Source organism: Rhinatrema bivittatum, chromosome 8, assembly GCF_901001135.1.
Source record: "Rhinatrema bivittatum chromosome 8, aRhiBiv1.1, whole genome shotgun sequence".
Lineage (NCBI taxonomy): Eukaryota > Metazoa > Chordata > Amphibia > Gymnophiona > Rhinatrematidae > Rhinatrema > Rhinatrema bivittatum.
The window spans coordinates 65946498-65963607 of record NC_042622.1 but is presented as its reverse complement, the minus strand read 5'-3'; the positions used below and the strand labels follow the sequence as shown (position 1 = coordinate 65963607).

The 17110-nt window shown below is 44.2% G+C and overlaps 1 protein-coding gene across 8 annotated transcripts in view; it reads left to right on the top strand.

Annotated features, from left to right (window-relative positions):
- CBFA2T2 (CBFA2/RUNX1 partner transcriptional co-repressor 2) overlaps positions 1-17110 on the top strand; it is a 420340-nt gene that overhangs the window by 339030 nt on the left and 64200 nt on the right. The window contains exon 1 of one of the 8 annotated variants that reach the window (XM_029611024.1): positions 11389-11409. The exons of the other annotated variants lie outside the window; for them this stretch is intronic. The gene's annotated coding sequence lies outside the window, so the exon portion shown is untranslated. Of the gene's footprint in view, positions 1-11388; positions 11410-17110 lie in introns of those variants that run through there. 8 annotated transcript variants of the gene reach the window in all.

The following is a 17110-nucleotide window of genomic DNA, read 5'->3' as shown; positions in this document are numbered from 1 at the left end:
CTATTTCAATCTCATTGGTTAATGACAAGCTTGAAGTGTCCACGCTGCTGCAGGTGCACGATCATGTGTGGCCGGTTAGTGAGGCATCATCCAGATTATGTGCCACTGTTTGTCTTGAGCCTCACACCCTGCAAGCTGTGCATGTTGGTGGCGTGCCATATTCCCTGTGTCTACCCTCACAGATGAGTTACTATGGAGGACATACTGGCGACCAGCCAGGGATATTTGCATCCACACCATGAGTTATCCTTTTTGGAGCTAACTCAGCTGTGATGTATCACTTCAAGTTTTCCAGCCTGCCACACACCAGTAGCCTTAGCTTGCTTGCGAGGGTCAGGCACGCAATTGTTTGAATACCCAGATATGAGTGACTGCACACATAGTAGCCCACAACTATGTGATATGCACTTAGGCTAAGCAAATCGGCCTTTAAGGCTTCAGCAAAGATACAGACTACCTTATACAGTCGTATAGAATGCAGTGGTTTGCCATCCACATCTGCAAGTGACAATGCTTGATTGATGGCATTAATCTGTAATTGCCGCAGGAGATTCTGGGTATGGTTGCAGGATCTGGCTTCTCGCCCCTGTTGCCATTCAAAACATGCCTGCAGAGACGAGGTACAATGAGACCTTATGTGCTACCCGCTGTGTCATCGAACGCACCGTCGGGGTTCTGAAAAGTTGCTTTTGCTGTTTGGACAAGACGGGTGGAGCTTTAATGTATGCCCCACCCAAAGTTGCAGATATAGTGCTGATTTGTTGCGTCTTCCATAATCTCACGCTATGCCATGGACTACGAATGGAGATACATCCGGATCTCCCCATGTGTCCCCGCTCGAGCCCAGGACACCATGCTAAGTGCAGCCAGCTTCGCCAAAACCTTATACAACGCTACTTTTCCTGACAGCCCGCACCTACCACATTCCCTTCCAGGGAAGGGAGTCCAGAAGACTGTTAGGTGTTGCTGTCCTCACTATCATCTTTCTTTTTCTCATTGCTTCTCTGAGTAAGTCTCTGTGTAACAGAAAACATGTATGCCTACTCTGGATTTCTCTTCACAATGGAGCAATGGACTGCGCTTGAAAAGAAGATGTGAAAGTAAACATTAAATCACATACATGCGGCTGCCATTATCTGTTCTACCTGATTGTGACTGTAAAAGAAACATGTGTGGCACGATAGTTTGTCGCCTAGCTAGGGCCGCCGTGTGGCTTGCCAGCCTTATCCTAGCGCTCACATGTGAATGAGATAGTGGCACAAGTGTGATGGCACCCCAGCTGCTCGACGAGCATGGAGAGCTACAGCTCAAGAAATGCAGTAAATGTCAAATACGCATAAAGGCATAGCCTTAAGATACAGGTAGGCAGTTACAGGTTTCAATGACAGATTTCCCATTTTACTGCCTCAGTCCGTGGCTGCGAAACATGTGCATATGAAGTTATACATCTGTACTGTGTCGGCTTACTCTCGCATGGCAAGACACAGCTGACACCATTGTGTCACCAGTTTCACAGCCACTTCTGACTAGGTTTTCTATCTGGATCCAGATTTCCAGGATATGTTAATCCAGTCCTGGTCTTACTCCCATGCATGCAGGTATTGATAGTCTTGGTTTTGCCCGGAAAAGCTATAGGGAAATGTGATGAAATCCCTACATGTAATGTGTTCCAAACTAGGACAGGATTTACCTGTCCTGAAAATTGGGGCAGTTGACAACCTGTTGCTGATATCAGAGTTCTCTAGTAGCATACTTTCCCTTGCAGCCTAGGGTAAAGCTCCTGTGCTACCTGGTGCCATGCCCACAATGCGCACAGGTCCTTCCAAGGTAGCATACCTCTTGGTGGTTGCATGCACCCTGACACACATGCACCGTTCTACACCTTCCTATGCAATTTGTAAATGATAATGTGCAGAAAGTGAGGGCCTTGGCCGTTGTGAAGTAATATAGGTTTGATTAGCTTCTCAGTGAGCCTACACTAGGATGCACGTCCAGCTCCGTGAAGGCAGGATTAGGAATCAGATGGTATCCTGACTTCTCTTGTATTTTCCAATGACCTTTGAGATGTCACCATCACTGTATAGTTTCTATTGACTCTTAAGAGCACACACACCTCTCCCTGAGCAAAGGTTGATATCATAGAAGCCAATGGTTAGGTGTGTTTGAACCTCCTGCCTTCAACTCAGCCATCACAACTAACCTTACAGAGATATTGAGATGTCAGGGTGGTGCAAGGCTCTTGGCCGTTATGATTCACTGATTGTCATGTGGTGCAGCTGTATGTACGTATGTATGTCCCCAGAAAATATGCAGAGTATTTTACTTTGAACAATAGCTAGTATCTCTTACAGTCCTGGTGCAATCTGTGACTATCCTTAAAGGACATAGGCTGAGCACTCCAGCACCAAATAGCTTGCAGATGGTTCCATTTGCAATGTCACTCCACACGTTTCCGCAGTTTAATGGTTGCAGGCTATTGCTGATCTGCATGCCTGTCATGACTTGTGGGGACTCAGGAAGAGCTTCTGTCCTCTACACTGTGCCTCATGTGGTGTCAGGGCAGGTGCCCCCGGGTAAGCAAACCATGCAGTTGCACAGGGCGGCACACCCGGTGGGGCTGCGTCGGGAACAGGGAAAAGCCTGTGCTGCCACCGGTGGATCCGATCCCACCGGCGGCAGAAGCAGGTGGCCACAGCGGATGCTAGAACTTCCTGTATTCTCGCGAGATGAGAATACAGGAAGTGATGGCACCGCAAGTGTTGAATTACTTCGGGGCCAACACAGGAAGAGGAGCTGCAGAGTGGCTGCCCCCCACAGAGAAGAAACAGGTTGGCGGCAGCAGCAGTAGAGGAGAAATGACCTATGGACCCTGACTTCTGGGTCTGCATATTTGTGTGAGTGAATGGGAGGCTGCGGGCTGCCTGGAATGAGTGGGTGTGTGAATGGGAGACTGCCTGTGATGGGGGTGTGTGTGTGAGAGAGACAGAGAGAATGGGCTGCAGGTGGATCCCAACCTGCCAGCAGCTGAAATTAAGATGAGGGCCTGGGGCTGCTGGTAGATCCCAATCAAAGAAGAGCTGGAGATGCCTGTGGGTTTGTCTGAGTGTATATGTATGTATGTATATATATATGTGTATATGTGTGTGTGTGTGTATGTATGTATGTAGAAAGTTAGTGCATCCCACTACTTTGATATTTTTTATGTAAAATATAAACCCAGAACTCTTAAATGTGTGTAATGGGGGGGGGGGGGGGGGGATGCACGTGATGTGCAAGGCTATAAGGTTTGCCCTTACGGGGGGGGGGGGGGGGGCGGGTGTCAGTTTTTTTAAATTTTGTAGCACTGAAGGGAGCTGGGCTCTATTTTTTTTTTTTTTGGTGGGCCCAGGACAGAGAATCAATGAAGAGGGGTGGGGGGCATCACAGTAACTGTTTGCACAGAGCAGCAAAAAAGCTAGCACTGGCGCTGTGTGGTGTCAGTCACTCTTACAGTTAGTGGTGAGCAGGTCAGGTGTGCTCCTACACTCTCAATGATCCGCTCTGTGTAAAGCATTAAGGCTAGCGAAACTGCTGTCAGCTGATGGCTTCATGAGCCTACAAGCTGTCTCCAGAGAACACGGGACACAGTGCTGAATGTATAGACCCACAGCTGCCGGAGGTCTCATGTGGTTGGCATGATGGCTCATGGCCTTTCTGTGTTGGTCTCTTACCAGACACGCATTTAGTGCCACCTAAGGCCTTGAGGGGCCCTTGTCAGTACCTCAGACAAAGTAGGTGACATATATGCCTCTGACAGATGTGTTTATGTGGCCAGGTATAAATTATCAGTGCCGAGGAATGACTCAGACTATCTCAATAACAGTTATGGACAAGCTGCCATACACAGCAATGTTGTTTGATGACAAATATTCCAGGAACATATGCATTGCCCATGTGTAGGTGCACAAAGTGCTGCAAGTAGTCTGTACTCAAATGATAAGTGTGCAAGTGTTCGACTTGGCGAGTGACGTGCTGTTACCCTCTGTCAATCTCTGTCTCTGGCGGTGCTGTTGCACTGAGAGGTCCCTCTCTTACCACAGCAATCCATACCTCAGAGCTGGCAGAGTGAGTTAATTCATTTTGCGCACACAGCTTTTGGACAGCAGTTATCGAGTGCTTCCACTCTTGAGAAGGGGCACCTCTGAGAGTTGATTGTATGGGCTGCAGTAGGCATGGCCTCATGCCTTGTACTCTACAATTTCCCCTAGTCTGCTCACTGTTTATACTAGTGTTGAGAGAGGGGCGGAGGTGTGAAACTTAATCGCATGACACATCAAATATGCAGTCTTAGTATGTGTATTAGTTGACATTTGCCTGTAATGCACACCGTCCACCCCCCACCACAGAGGCTTTTCCATCTAGTAATTGGAGTGGGCCTTAGTCCAGTTAGTTGGGCGTGTGCAGGCTACCCAGAGCTTAAGCTGTCACTAAGGCTCGCCACTTTTGGGAGGGAGGAAGTGTGTGTATTAAGAAGGTCTCCACTGAATGTGGGTATGCTGGGATGGCAGGAACGTGGAGTGGCAAGGACCACCTAATGGCATCAATGGGCTGATTCAGTTGAATGGTTTGGATGAGGGTTTAGTGGGAGCATGAAGTGAGATACCCGGTGCAGGGGGTTGTGTGTGTATGTATGTGGGGGTGGGGGGTGGGGGGTTTGGTTTGCTTGGCAGATGCCAAAGGCTTGTGGCAGTCCTATTTGAGAGTCTCTTTTTCCAGTCACTGGTCTCCTTAGCCTCCTCTCTGTTGTTCATATCCTATGCACAGTAGACATAGAAGCTGCCACCCCAGGCCGCATCATTGGACAATCACTCTGTCCTCTGTATACCCTCTGTCAGGGTAGGGCTAACTTCTTTCTGCCATATGTAGGTCAATAGCATTCTTGTGCATACATAGAGGTGGTGTGGCCATAACTGCTGTAGAATCTAGGGGACAGGTTTTGCTTAGCACTTTTGGCGCTTCACTTGTACACTAATCAACTTTTTCCTTCAACACCGCTGTGTACTTGGTGACTGTTGGAACAGAGTGTCAGCTGCTGTGTGACAACTAGGGAGAAAGAGTGAGGGAGTAGTGTCTTGTTAAGAGCAGAGGGCCTAGAAGTCTGCTGCTGCTGTTTGGGACCAGGCAGAAATCCACAGACTGACTGCCATCCCTGTAGTGGGCTGCCTTCAGGACCTGTAAGGTCATCCTTACAAGTATTATACAGGTCCCCTACACTCCTGCAAGAAAGTTTCAACCCTTACAACAAGCCCTTCTGCCAGTCTAACATGCACAAGATGTTGTGCATTAAGTTGCTTTGCCCTCAAAATTGTGGAACAGCATATCACAGTCCTCCCCAGTGAAACCTATTACCTCACCTTCCAGGAAAAAAAAAATCAAAACTTGGCCATTCAGCCAGACCTTCCCCTAGAGTCTACAGCTGAGATGCTGTCTCCTGCTTCCTGACCTCAGGAGATCTGAGTATTCACCCAGGCCTTACTGCAGATTCTACAGCAGACCCTCATTCTATTACCTGATTCTGGAATTCTTTCTTCATTGAACCCACTACTCTGACTTATGATCCTTACACCAGATGCTTACCTTTCTATGTGTGCATCAGGTGCTTAATGTGTCTGTGCATTTTTACTGTACTCTGAGTCCATTATTACTTTCCAAGTGCACCAAATGTTCTCTCACCTTAGCTACTACACCCATGATGATACCTACCAATAATCCTTTAGGCCTTCTCTCTGTCTTTAGCTCATGTCTGTAATTATGCTGAATATTTAATGTAATCTACTTTGAAAGCAACTTGGGGGAGAAAAAGGGAAGCATATAGTAACTTATTAAATAATGGCAGATAAAACATGCTGAGAAGACAGGATGGACCTTTGGTCTTTATTTTGGTAGTAACTGCCATTCCATGTAGGTTACCCCCATGCAGAAGTGTTACACCTAAATTTAGCATGTTTTCATTTCATTCTCCAGCTTTTATTGATCCACAGTGATTATCCTATGCCCTTTTGAATTCAATCACTGTTTTCATCTTTCAACACCTTTTCCGGGCAGACATTCCAGGCATCCACCACCCTCTCTGTAAAGAAGTATTTCCTGATGTTGGTTCTGAGTCATCCCCCCTGGAGTTTCATCGTATGGCCCCTAGTTCTGCAGTTTCCTTTCCAGGAGAAAAGGCTTGTTTGTGCACCATTAATACCTTTCAGGTATTTGAAGGTCTGTAGCATATTTCCCCTGCACCTTCTCTCCTCCAGATTATACATTTTCAGAGCCTTCAGTCTCATCTCATATAGCCTTTGCTGCAGACCCCACACCATTTTGGTCACCTTTCTCTGGACCACTTCCATCCTGTCTTTCTCCTTTTTGAGATAAGGTTTCCAGAACTGACCTCCGTACTCCAGGAGAGGCCTCACTGAAGGTACAAGGGCATTATTACCTCCTTTTCTTTTCCTGCTGGTTATTGCTCTTTCCATGCAGCCCAGTATTCATCTGGTTTTTGCCACTGCCTTGTCATGTTTTGTTGCCTTCAGATAGCCAGACACTATCACCCAAAGGTCCCTCTCCCATTCTGTGCACACTTGTCTTCCTCCCCCCCCCCCCCCCAATCTCATACAATTATTTTGGATTATTGCTCCCTAAATGAGTGACTCTGAACTTCTTGGAAGTGAATCCCAGCTGCCAAACCTTCATCCACTCTTCAAGATTTCCTAAATCACCTTTCATTCCCTCTTCTCCTTCAGATCATAGTGTTGTCCACAAAAAGGCAAACTTTTCCTTCTATCCCCTTTGCAATGTCACTCATGAAGATAATGAATGGAATCTGTCCCAAAACTGATCCCCGAGGAACTGCACCTAACACCGTTCTCTCTTTAGTGCAAGTCCCATTTACTCCTATTGCACGCCAGTCGACCTCTCCGGGGCGCCCCATGCAAGTGGGCTGCCATGGTAAAAAGGAGGCGCTAAGGGAAATTGTGTGCCCCTAGCACCTCCTCGGCAGCGGATGCCCAGGAGAGGTGGCTGTCAGTGGGTTAGTGTCGCGGGTCACGTATGACGTCATTCACAGGAGGGTAGTCCAGCGCTGTACTGTCCACGAACCGCTCCCTCTACCGGAGTCTCTGCTGCTGGGCTCTGCTGCTCTTCTCTTTTCCAGGCCTCACCGTGGGCCTCCAGGCCTCTACAGAACCTGCCCTCGTTCTGGGAAACTGCCTGGCCGCCAGTCCAGCCAAGCTCCCAGCGAATAAACACAAAAACAGTTTGTGGTCACAATGTATCAGTCTCTTTCTTTTCTATAGTTCCCACAGACGACCCCAGGTGGACCACAAAAACTCCCCGTGGGTTCAAACAGAACACCCCACTGCACAGGGACAACTCTGCCTGGCTTCTCCAGCCAGCAAACAACTGCCCTGCCTGGGAGTTCCACAACTCGCCCCAACTCCCCTCAGTTGTGCAGCAGGTTACGGCCTTCCCACTCCATTAACACAGAAACACGGTGCGACAAAATAAAGTAAACCATACAAAATCCCCTCCCCTTCCCCTTCCCCTCCCCTTCAGCAGTGTCACTCACTCCGTTTCCATGCTGGATTCCGAGGCATCCTCTACTGGGAAATCTGTGTCCATCTCCTCATCCTCCCCCACCCTCCGAGGGGACTAAGCTTTTCAGGCCACACGAACCACTCTGGCACGCCTTCCTCCTCTACCACCATTGGTTCGGGTGTGTCTGAGCCACTGGAGCTCAACTCAGCTGCTTGATCAGCGTCCTCCCTTGCCCATTGGCTCAGCTGTGCCTCAGTGAATCTGGGAGTTGTAGTCCTTTTTCTGCCCCCAGGCGCCCTCTGCTGCCTAACTTGGCTCCTGGTTCTCCCAGCATTAATCCAGCCCGGGTTTTCCTGCCTCAAAGCTAGCTGTACTTCGTCACAGTTAGGAAAATGGACGCTCAATTTTACAGAAAAAAATTTCTCTGTATGATGAGGCAGGAATTTCCAATGCAGGTCAGCTGTTTAATAAAAGTATGTTTATATCAGTCCGAAAATTCAGATTAAAACTTGGTATTGAGAATACTCCAATTTTAAAATAAGTACAGCTTCTTTTTGCTTGAAATGACTGTGGAAAATCAAATGCAGAAGGGATCCTGTGCTGTTTGAAAAGTTATTAAGCATCTACTATACAATAAGGGATTGATTTCCAATGTATATTGACAATCCCAGTGAAATATGATTGTAAAAATGATATTGGTAGGATTATATCAAGATAACGATCATCCAATTCATAACCAAATGTTTAAAGGCATCGCAGTCTGTGCAATAGTCCAGGAAAATGGATTTGGTACTGTAATCCAATAAGGCTGTGTAAATTTGGGATAAAACATTCTGAATTTTGCTGGCAGCAGTACAGGAACATTCCTCCATGTTTGGTGGACCTGTCCAGTCATAAAATGTACTGGATAGATTTTCATTGCCTGGGTTTAATAATGATTTATTTATATTCTGACTTTTGTAACACTTCAAAGCGGATTACATTCAGGTACTGTAAGTATTTCCCTGTCCCCAGAGGGCTTACAATCTAAGGACCTCATTTACTAAGCATATTTCCCATAAATACAGAATGGGAGAAAAGCCTTAGTAACTCGGGCCCTAATTTTGTACCTCAGGGCAGTGGAGGGCGAAGTGACTTGCCCAAGGTCACAAGGAGCAGTAGCAGGATTTGAACCCTGGTTTGCGACCTGCTGCTCCTCCACAACATAATTTTAAGAGTGGTGATATTAGGACTTGATGGTGGTGGTATCGAGAATTCCAGTAGATAATGTCCTTCCCAAGATTGCCCAGTGTCCCATTATTAGCAGACGTGTTGGGGGCAAAACAGTTGGATATCTGCAGCCAAATCATCTTTAACTGGTTGGTTGAACTTGGCTTGGGAAATGTATGGCATAGAAAAACTAACTATGTTAATGTGAGTTGAGTGTGATCTCCTTTCCTAAAATGAATTGAAGATCAGGTTAATGCTTTTATTCTTCTGGAGCTATAAGTTCTGATCTGTATATTTCCCTGCACTGAAATGTTTGATGATAATAATGATAATCAGTTTCACTCTTGTTGGTGCAGTTTATTTAGGTTTTTGGTTTTGTCTCTGCTGATATTTTGTAAGATTGTGTATTTGAGCTTGAATCTTGAAAATTCTTGTACTGATTGTACATAAGTTTAAATAACATTTTATTAAAAAAGGATTGCAAACGCAACTAACCATTTTGAGATGGCTGAAGTTTTCTGATTGAGCAGTGGTAGATAGCATGCAAAAAGTCTTCTAAGATGCTTACTGCTGTGAAGAGGTAGAAATTGTACTGGCGGCTTTGGTTTTACATAGTGTTCTAAGATACAGATTGAACAGCATGGTACTGATTTGGAAGGATTTGTTGTTATGCCAAGTCTTAAATGTTAAAGACACTACTTTTGACTGAATTCCAAATAGAAAACAATATTGGAACCTATGTTCTGAGTTGGCAAAAACATCTGAAAGATATCTCCCATGAATTTGGTTCCAGAACTTGGCTGCAGCAAGAGAGGGTCCCGTGGTAGGCGCAGGGCTGTTCATGGAGGCGATGCAGTTTGGCGAGGAGGGAGGTATGAGTGAGCATGACTGTATTTGCAAGGCAGTGCTTGCTGGCATGGAGCAATGCTGAAAGGTTCGCAGCAGTCTGAGGAGACTCCCCCGTCTTGCCAGAAGGGTGAGGCTCTCTTCCACAGACAGTGTTCCTGAGGCAGTAAGGGTTGGAAAGCCTATCTTAAAACTCTTAGGAGTATGTCTGCTCCTCTGTGCCAAACAACATTTTCTATTTACTTATAGTTGCACTGAGAAAAATCCTCTCCCTACTCCTGAGAATTGGCACACAGCTTTTCCAGTTAGTCATATAGCAATATTTGCCATGTTGGAAAATTCACTGGTTTTCAAGATACATAAGAGTAGAAAATATGCATGTAAAGTTAGTATGTTTAAGACTTTGATTCTCTAGCTAAAAATAATAAAACTTTAAATGTATTTTTCCTGGTAGTTTCTTCCCACTCCTTTAGGCTTCCGCTCAGTCAAAACCATCCTTTTAAGGAGCGTGGATCCACAGTTATCTGTGGCTGTATTCATACTTTACGTGTATTGATGGGATGCCTGCAAGGGACTCACTGAACCAATGCCTCAGCTTTCTTAGAAAAGTAGAAATGGATGAGTAGGAGATTCTAAAAAAAATGTTAAGCACTGTTGTCTCCTTTTGAAATGAAATAAAAAATCAATATGAAAACTGGGAGAATTTGATTTGGTTTTAACAGTCAATTGATTTAACATTTCTTTTGCTCGCGCTGCTGCTGTAACATGGTAATAAAAGTACCTTCAGTGAGTATGTTATAACTTGTCAATTTTCTGCTAATCTTAGTATGAAAAATATATTATGGGCTGGACCTGTGAAAGAGCATAAGGGAATCCAGGGTTGGATCCCAAGACCTTTGGAGTCATTCAGGCCTGTCTGACTCCAGAGGAGGAATGGATTTTTCCAGAGGGCCTAGGGAGAGTGGGAAAACAGATGCCATTACTGTATTGGCCCTTGATGACTAGTAGCAGTGCTGAGGAGGCATTTTGGCAGCTCTTGGGTTGGTGAGAGTGCTTGTAGGTACCTAGGCATATTACCTAGGAAGGAGGTTCACAGGGTGACAGGGTTGGGGGGAAATCATGCAAGACTACAGTACTCTGTTTTTAAGTTAAGTTTTTAAAAACCCTTTTCTTTTTAGGACTGATGCAGAAATGTGATGCACATGCTTTGTTTATGTACTTGGCGTGAAAGGCTCCTTCCCCAGTGCAGCAGGAGATATCTCCAGCTTTCTTTAAGCTTGCCATGAGAAATGACCTCAAGGAGCGGGAGGGAAGAAGTCAACGATGGTTAATTTTTTGACATTTTAAATCTCTCCCTCCGTACCTAATATGAAAAGTAGTATCTTGACGGAGAGTGAAACCAGATGGTGTGGAGATGAAACCGATAAGTATGTTATTCCAAATAAACACTGGGCGCCGCTGGGGAGCGGTGCTTGCAGGGACACACAGCAGGCTTTGTTTCACTCTTCTTGGGTCAGGTCACACCAAGGCTGCTTGTGGTTTGCATCGAGATTGTCAGATGAGGCACAGTCTTTTGATAACAAGCTGTTTTTGTCCAGAAGAGAGGGGCTGCAGGCGTCTCGTATCAAACGATCACCAGTCAGTATCCTACACAGTTCAGACCTTGTGTGTGTGTTGAAGTGATCCATTTGAAGAGCCTCGACTAAGTCAAGGCTGCCATGTAATAACTTTACTTGATTTTGCAAGTCAGTGTCCCGAAAATCCATTTGCAAAGCATTCCAGTGAACACAGGTAAGACTGTTAATTTTTTTGAGTCTGCAGTTGGAGTGGTTTAACTCTCTTGCACAGTATCCATGTTAATGTGATTTTAATGTTGTGACTCTGCACGTGCGGTAAGACAACGTTGCGCCTTGTTTTCAGCTAAATCAAAAAGTAAGTATAAAAGGTAACACCAGACAAACACTGCTTTTCCTCCCAAACTTTACCTGTTTACCTGGTTTAACAATAAACCTGTCTCTAAAGGCTGTGCCTCTTGAGACTGTCTGTCTGTCTGTCACATTGTGCTGTTGGTGCTAACAAGCTCAACCCCCCACCCCATCTCCACATCTGGGTAGTCTGGGCAGCAGGGGGCACCTCTCTTCACTTCAAAACCACAAGTACTACTTTATACGGCACTATCTTTGAACAGGAAGGTGTTTATACTGCATATTTTATCTAGTTTACATTGACTACATTGCACCAGTGCTGCTAAGGTCAGTCATTGGAATAGCTCTCTAACTTTATTTAAACAGACTATCTGGAAGATTTATTTAAAAAAATAAACACAAAGGAGAAGTGGTCTTGAAGTGGGCCTTGGGCCCATCAGATTACCCAAATATTTTTCTAGGCTGTGAGGGAGATGGGTCTGACTGTGCAGGTGGCTGAGATCAGAGGTAAAACACTGGACATATGTGGGAGGAGGAAAGCTTAAAAGAGGCAAACACTGCAAAAGTGTGGGTTTATCAGTATTCTTATTTATAAAATGTTTTCATTGTGTATACAGCACTTTATAGCCAGGTAAAGCAGATGGTGGTTAAAGTCTCTGCTACATGGAGTTTAGAGCCTCTGAAAAAATATTTAGAAGAATAATTTGGATTTTTAGTCTGCTTTTTCAAAAAATGCTCAAGGTAGACGACAGCCCTTGCTGCCAAAGAGCCATAAAATCTAAGTGGGGTGTTTAAGACAGTGAGAGAGAGAGTTACTTGCCCAAAGTCATAAGGAATGTCAGTGTGAAGGGTGGAATTTGAACCCCTTGATTGCAACCCATTGCTCTAACCACTAGGCTGCCATTCATCAAGAGGAGAAATGGATGGAGAAGTTCGACATCACATCTCTGCCGGTATTGGGTCTCTCTAGGAAATCTGTGGCCATTTGGTAACCAATGAGTTCATGCTATTTCACTTTTAAAAAAAAACTTTCTTCTCGTACTGTTCTGCATTTCAGAACCATAGGTACATAGTAAATGAAGGAAAAAATGCAAGATAAAAAAAAGGAATTCTGCCATCCAGCTTGCATAGTTGTCTTTCTTACTGGTGAAATGAGCATATAAAATTCCCATACTTTAAACTAACAATCACTTCCCCACCCCTGTTGTCTTTTATTTGACCTCTGAACCCTGTTCTTAGCACTGTCTTCTGTATCTGTCCCAAGCATGCACAGTAATTGTAGGCTTATAACCATGTGAAGGTTATCCCAGCCGCCTTGGAATCTGAATATAGCTATACTGTTGATGTTGGGGTGCTCCATACTGGTTTCCCTAGTCTTATTGGAAGCCTGATTTAGTTAGCCACACTCTGCCCATTTGCTTATATTTCCCTTACTTTGACTTTTAAACTTTCATATGACTGAGCAAGCATTCAGACCCTCCTCCATTTCTTCTAGTTGTTACACCCCATACAACTCCCAACCTAGCCTAATCCACTGCAAATGTATATGTCCCAAACATGTTAAATTCCGGTATCTGTCACCTTCTCAGTAAAGAAGTATTTTCTCATTTGCCCTACATGTTTGTCATGATAAGATTGTAAGCTCTACTGGGCAGAGAGTGTTTTTGTACAGTGGTGCATACGTTGAGTAATGCTGTAGTAGTAGTAGTAGTAGTAGAGTAGTAATGTTTCCTTTAAACCTTCCTCGCTGCACTTCTTATCCTTGTTCGTGAATTTCCTCTTCAATGAAAAATGCCACTTTTCCATAATTTATTGAAGCCTGTTAAATATTTGAATGTTTTTGTCATATCGTTCTTACCATTAATTTCCTCCAGTGAGTACATTTTGAACATCTTAAGCCTTTCTCTGTAGGGTTTGTGTTGTAGGCCTTGTATCACTTTAGTAGCCCTTTTCTGAACTCTCAGAATATTTGCAAATGTATAGTCTCTAAATCTGAACACAGTACTCAAGGTGTGGTCTCACTTTTGACCTACAGAGAGGCAATAATACCTCCCTTTTTCCAACTGATGATAAATAAATATGCTTAATTGTATAAGTAAAGGTGGTATCATTTCTTAATTGATTTATGGATTAAAAAATCGCCCAAAGCGATAAAATACTAAACAATATTGTTAGCTCTATTACATTGACAGGCTATTTTGAACTTTCTCGTTTGATAATCATCTCAGAAGATCGAAGAGTAGTTTCCAATTCATGTCCTTCTAAATGATAGTGTCTAATGGATTTTTGCATCCTAAATGCATAATTTTATACATTGTTGCATTGAATCTCATTTTCCAAGCCCTTGACATCTGTAATGTAACTTATAAATGGGCCGATGCAGTAAAGTGCGCTCAGGCTGAGCGCACTGTTAGCCCCCATTTGGCTGCGCATTTTCGCATGCTATTTTTACCCCTTATACAGTAAGGGGTAATAGTGCGTGGAAAATGCGTGGCCAACCCCCCCGAAACTAATAGCGCCCGCAACATGCAAATGCATGTTGATGGCCCTATTAGTCATTCCCGCGCGATACAGAAAGTAAAATGTGCAGTGAAGCCGCACATTTTACTTTCAGAAGTTAACTCCTGCCGGCACCGGGAAAGTGTAACAGAAAAGCAGAAAACACTGCTTTTCTGTACACCCTCAGACTTAATTTCATAGAGATATTAAGTTTGAGGCCCCAAAAATTAAAAAAATAAATTAAATCTGCCTGCAGTCCGGAAAACAGACGCTCAATTTAGCTGGCGTCCGTTTTCCAAACCCGTGGTTGTCAGCGGGTTCGAGAATCAATGTCGGTAAAATTGAGCGTTGGCTGTCAAACCCGCTGACAGCCGCTGCTTCTGTCAAAAAGGAGGTGCTAGGGTCGCGCTAGTGTCCATAGGGCCCTTATTTGCATACGGCCGATACTGAATCATATGCCCAGGACACTGGCCTGTGCGCCCGTCAGCAGAGCGGGTGCTCGCCGGCTCTCCCTCATCTTTTACTGTATCGGCCCGAAAGATATTGAAAAGAACCTGTCCCAGTATTGAGCCCTGGGGCACCTACCTAACTGACAGCTGGACTCCTTACCACCACTTTCTGTGTCTTGTCTCTCAATCAGTTTCTCATCCAGTTTACAACTTTCTGGCCTACTCCCATATCATGAAGCTGGCTTACCAGAAATTGGCAGGATTTATAGTAAATCTTCACCCTGTAGCCATAAAAATGTTTGTTTTAAGTCACTTAAAAAAATTCCTTATGTTGCCCCCTTCCCCCCTCCATGGATTCTCGTGAGTCTCTTTGGACACCATAATGGCATGAGGATCACTGATCATTCATGGAATTTGATTGGTCCATATTAAAGTGATATCTAAGCCTGCTCATGTCCCCTTTGGGTCCAGAAAGGTTTGTGTAGCTGGGTCCTTTTCTGTGGCTGAGTATGGAAAATCTTAAGTTTTTGCAGGCTTGCTGTAGCTGCTAATCCATAATCTCGAAATCTACGTTTCTGCTCTCCTAGACTCTGCCACCTCACAGCCAAGTATTTTTAGCAGTAATATTTTTTTTTCTTTGGAGTCAGCACATTGCATTAGGGTCTTTTGTACGTATTCCCCCATTATATTACTACATTTTTTTGAAGGGGTAAATAAACGTGGGCAAAGGTGAACTGGTAGATGTAATGTATTTGGATTTTCAGATGGCATTCAACAAAGTCCCACATGAGAGGATTCTAAGAATCTAAAAAGTCATGGAATAGGAGGTGATGTCCTTTTGTGGATTAGAAACTGGTTAAAAGACAGGAAACAGAGAGTAGGATTAAATGATCTGTTTTCACAGTGGAAAAAGCTAAACAGTGGAGTGCCTCAGGGATCTGTACTTGAACCAGTGCTTTTTAATATATTTATAAATCATCTGAAAAGGGGTACAACAAATGAGTGATCAAATTTGCGAATGATACAAAATTATGCAGAGTAGTTAAATCTCAAGCGGATTGTGATGAATTGCAAAAGGACCTTGTGAGACTGGAAGATTGGGCTTCCAAATAGCAGACAAAACGTAACGTGGACAAGTGTAAAGTGATGCATATAGGGAAAAATAACCCTAGCTGTAGTTACACAATGTTAGGTTCTGTCTTAGGAGTTACCACCCAGGAAAGAGATGTAGGCGTCCTAGTGGATAATACATTGAAATCATTGACTCAGTGTGCTGTGGCAATCAAAAAGGCAAACAGAATGTTAGGAATTAAGAAGGGAATGTCAAAACGATGGATGTCATAATGCCTCTATCACTCCATGATGAGACTGAATCTTGAATACTGTGTGCAATTCTGGTCGCCACATCTTAAAGATATAGTTGCACTGGAGAAAGTGCAGAGAAGGGCAACCAAAATAAGTGGCATGGAACAGCTGCTCTATAAGGAAAGGCTAAGGAAGATAGGGCTGTTAAGTTTGGAGAAGAGATGACTGAGTGGGGGATATGATAGAGGTCTACAGAATCATGAAAGGACTTGAACCCATGCTATAATTACACGATGTTGGGTTCCATATTAGGTGCTACAACCCAAGAAAGAGATCTAGGTGTCATAGTGGATAACACATTGAAATCGTCGGTTCAGTGTGCTGCGGCAGTCAAAAAAGCAAACAGAATGTTGGGAATTATTAGAAAAGGAATGATGAATAAAACGGAAAATGTCATAATGCCTCTGTATCGCTCCATGGTGAGACCGCACCTTGAATACTGTGTACAATTCTGGTCGCCGCATCTCAAAAAAGATATAATTGCGATGGAGAAGGTACAGAGAAGGGCTACCAAAATGATAAGGGGAATGGAACAACTCCCCTATGAGGAAAGACTAAAGAGGTTAGGACTTTTCAGCTTGGAGAAGAGACGACTGAGGGGGGATATGATAGAGGTGTTTAAAATCATGAGAGGTCTAGAACAGGTAGATGTGAATCGGTTATTTACTCTTTCGGATAGTAGAAAGACTAGGGGACACTCCATGAAGTTAGCATGGGGCACATTTAAAACTAATCGGAGAAAGTTCTTTTTTACTCAACGCACAATTAAACTCTGGAATTTGTTGCCAGAGAATGTGGTTCGTGCAGTAAGTATAGCTGTGTTTAAAAAAGGATTGGATAAGTTCTTGGAGGAGAAGTCCATTACCTGCTATTAAGTTCACTTAGAGAATAGCCACTGCCATTAGCAATGGTTACATGGAATAGACTTAGTACTTGCCAGGTTCTTATGGCCTGGATTGGCCACTGTTGGAAACAGGATGCTGGGCTTGATGGACCCTTGGTCTGACCCAGTATGGCATTTTCTTATGTTCTTATGTTCTTATCTTCTGGCAGAAGTGCAAAACCCAGTTTTTCTAGACTGGTCTGGTAGGACTCAAGGAAAGAAAATTAGCAGGTAAGAAAGCAAATTTTTCTACCTGCATGGGTGTAACTTGCACAGACCGGCAATTGCTACCCTTAACAGAAGGCTTGGGGGTAAACTGCACAGAGTGGCAGTTACTATCCATAAAAAAAACCAAACAAACCTTACTGGGC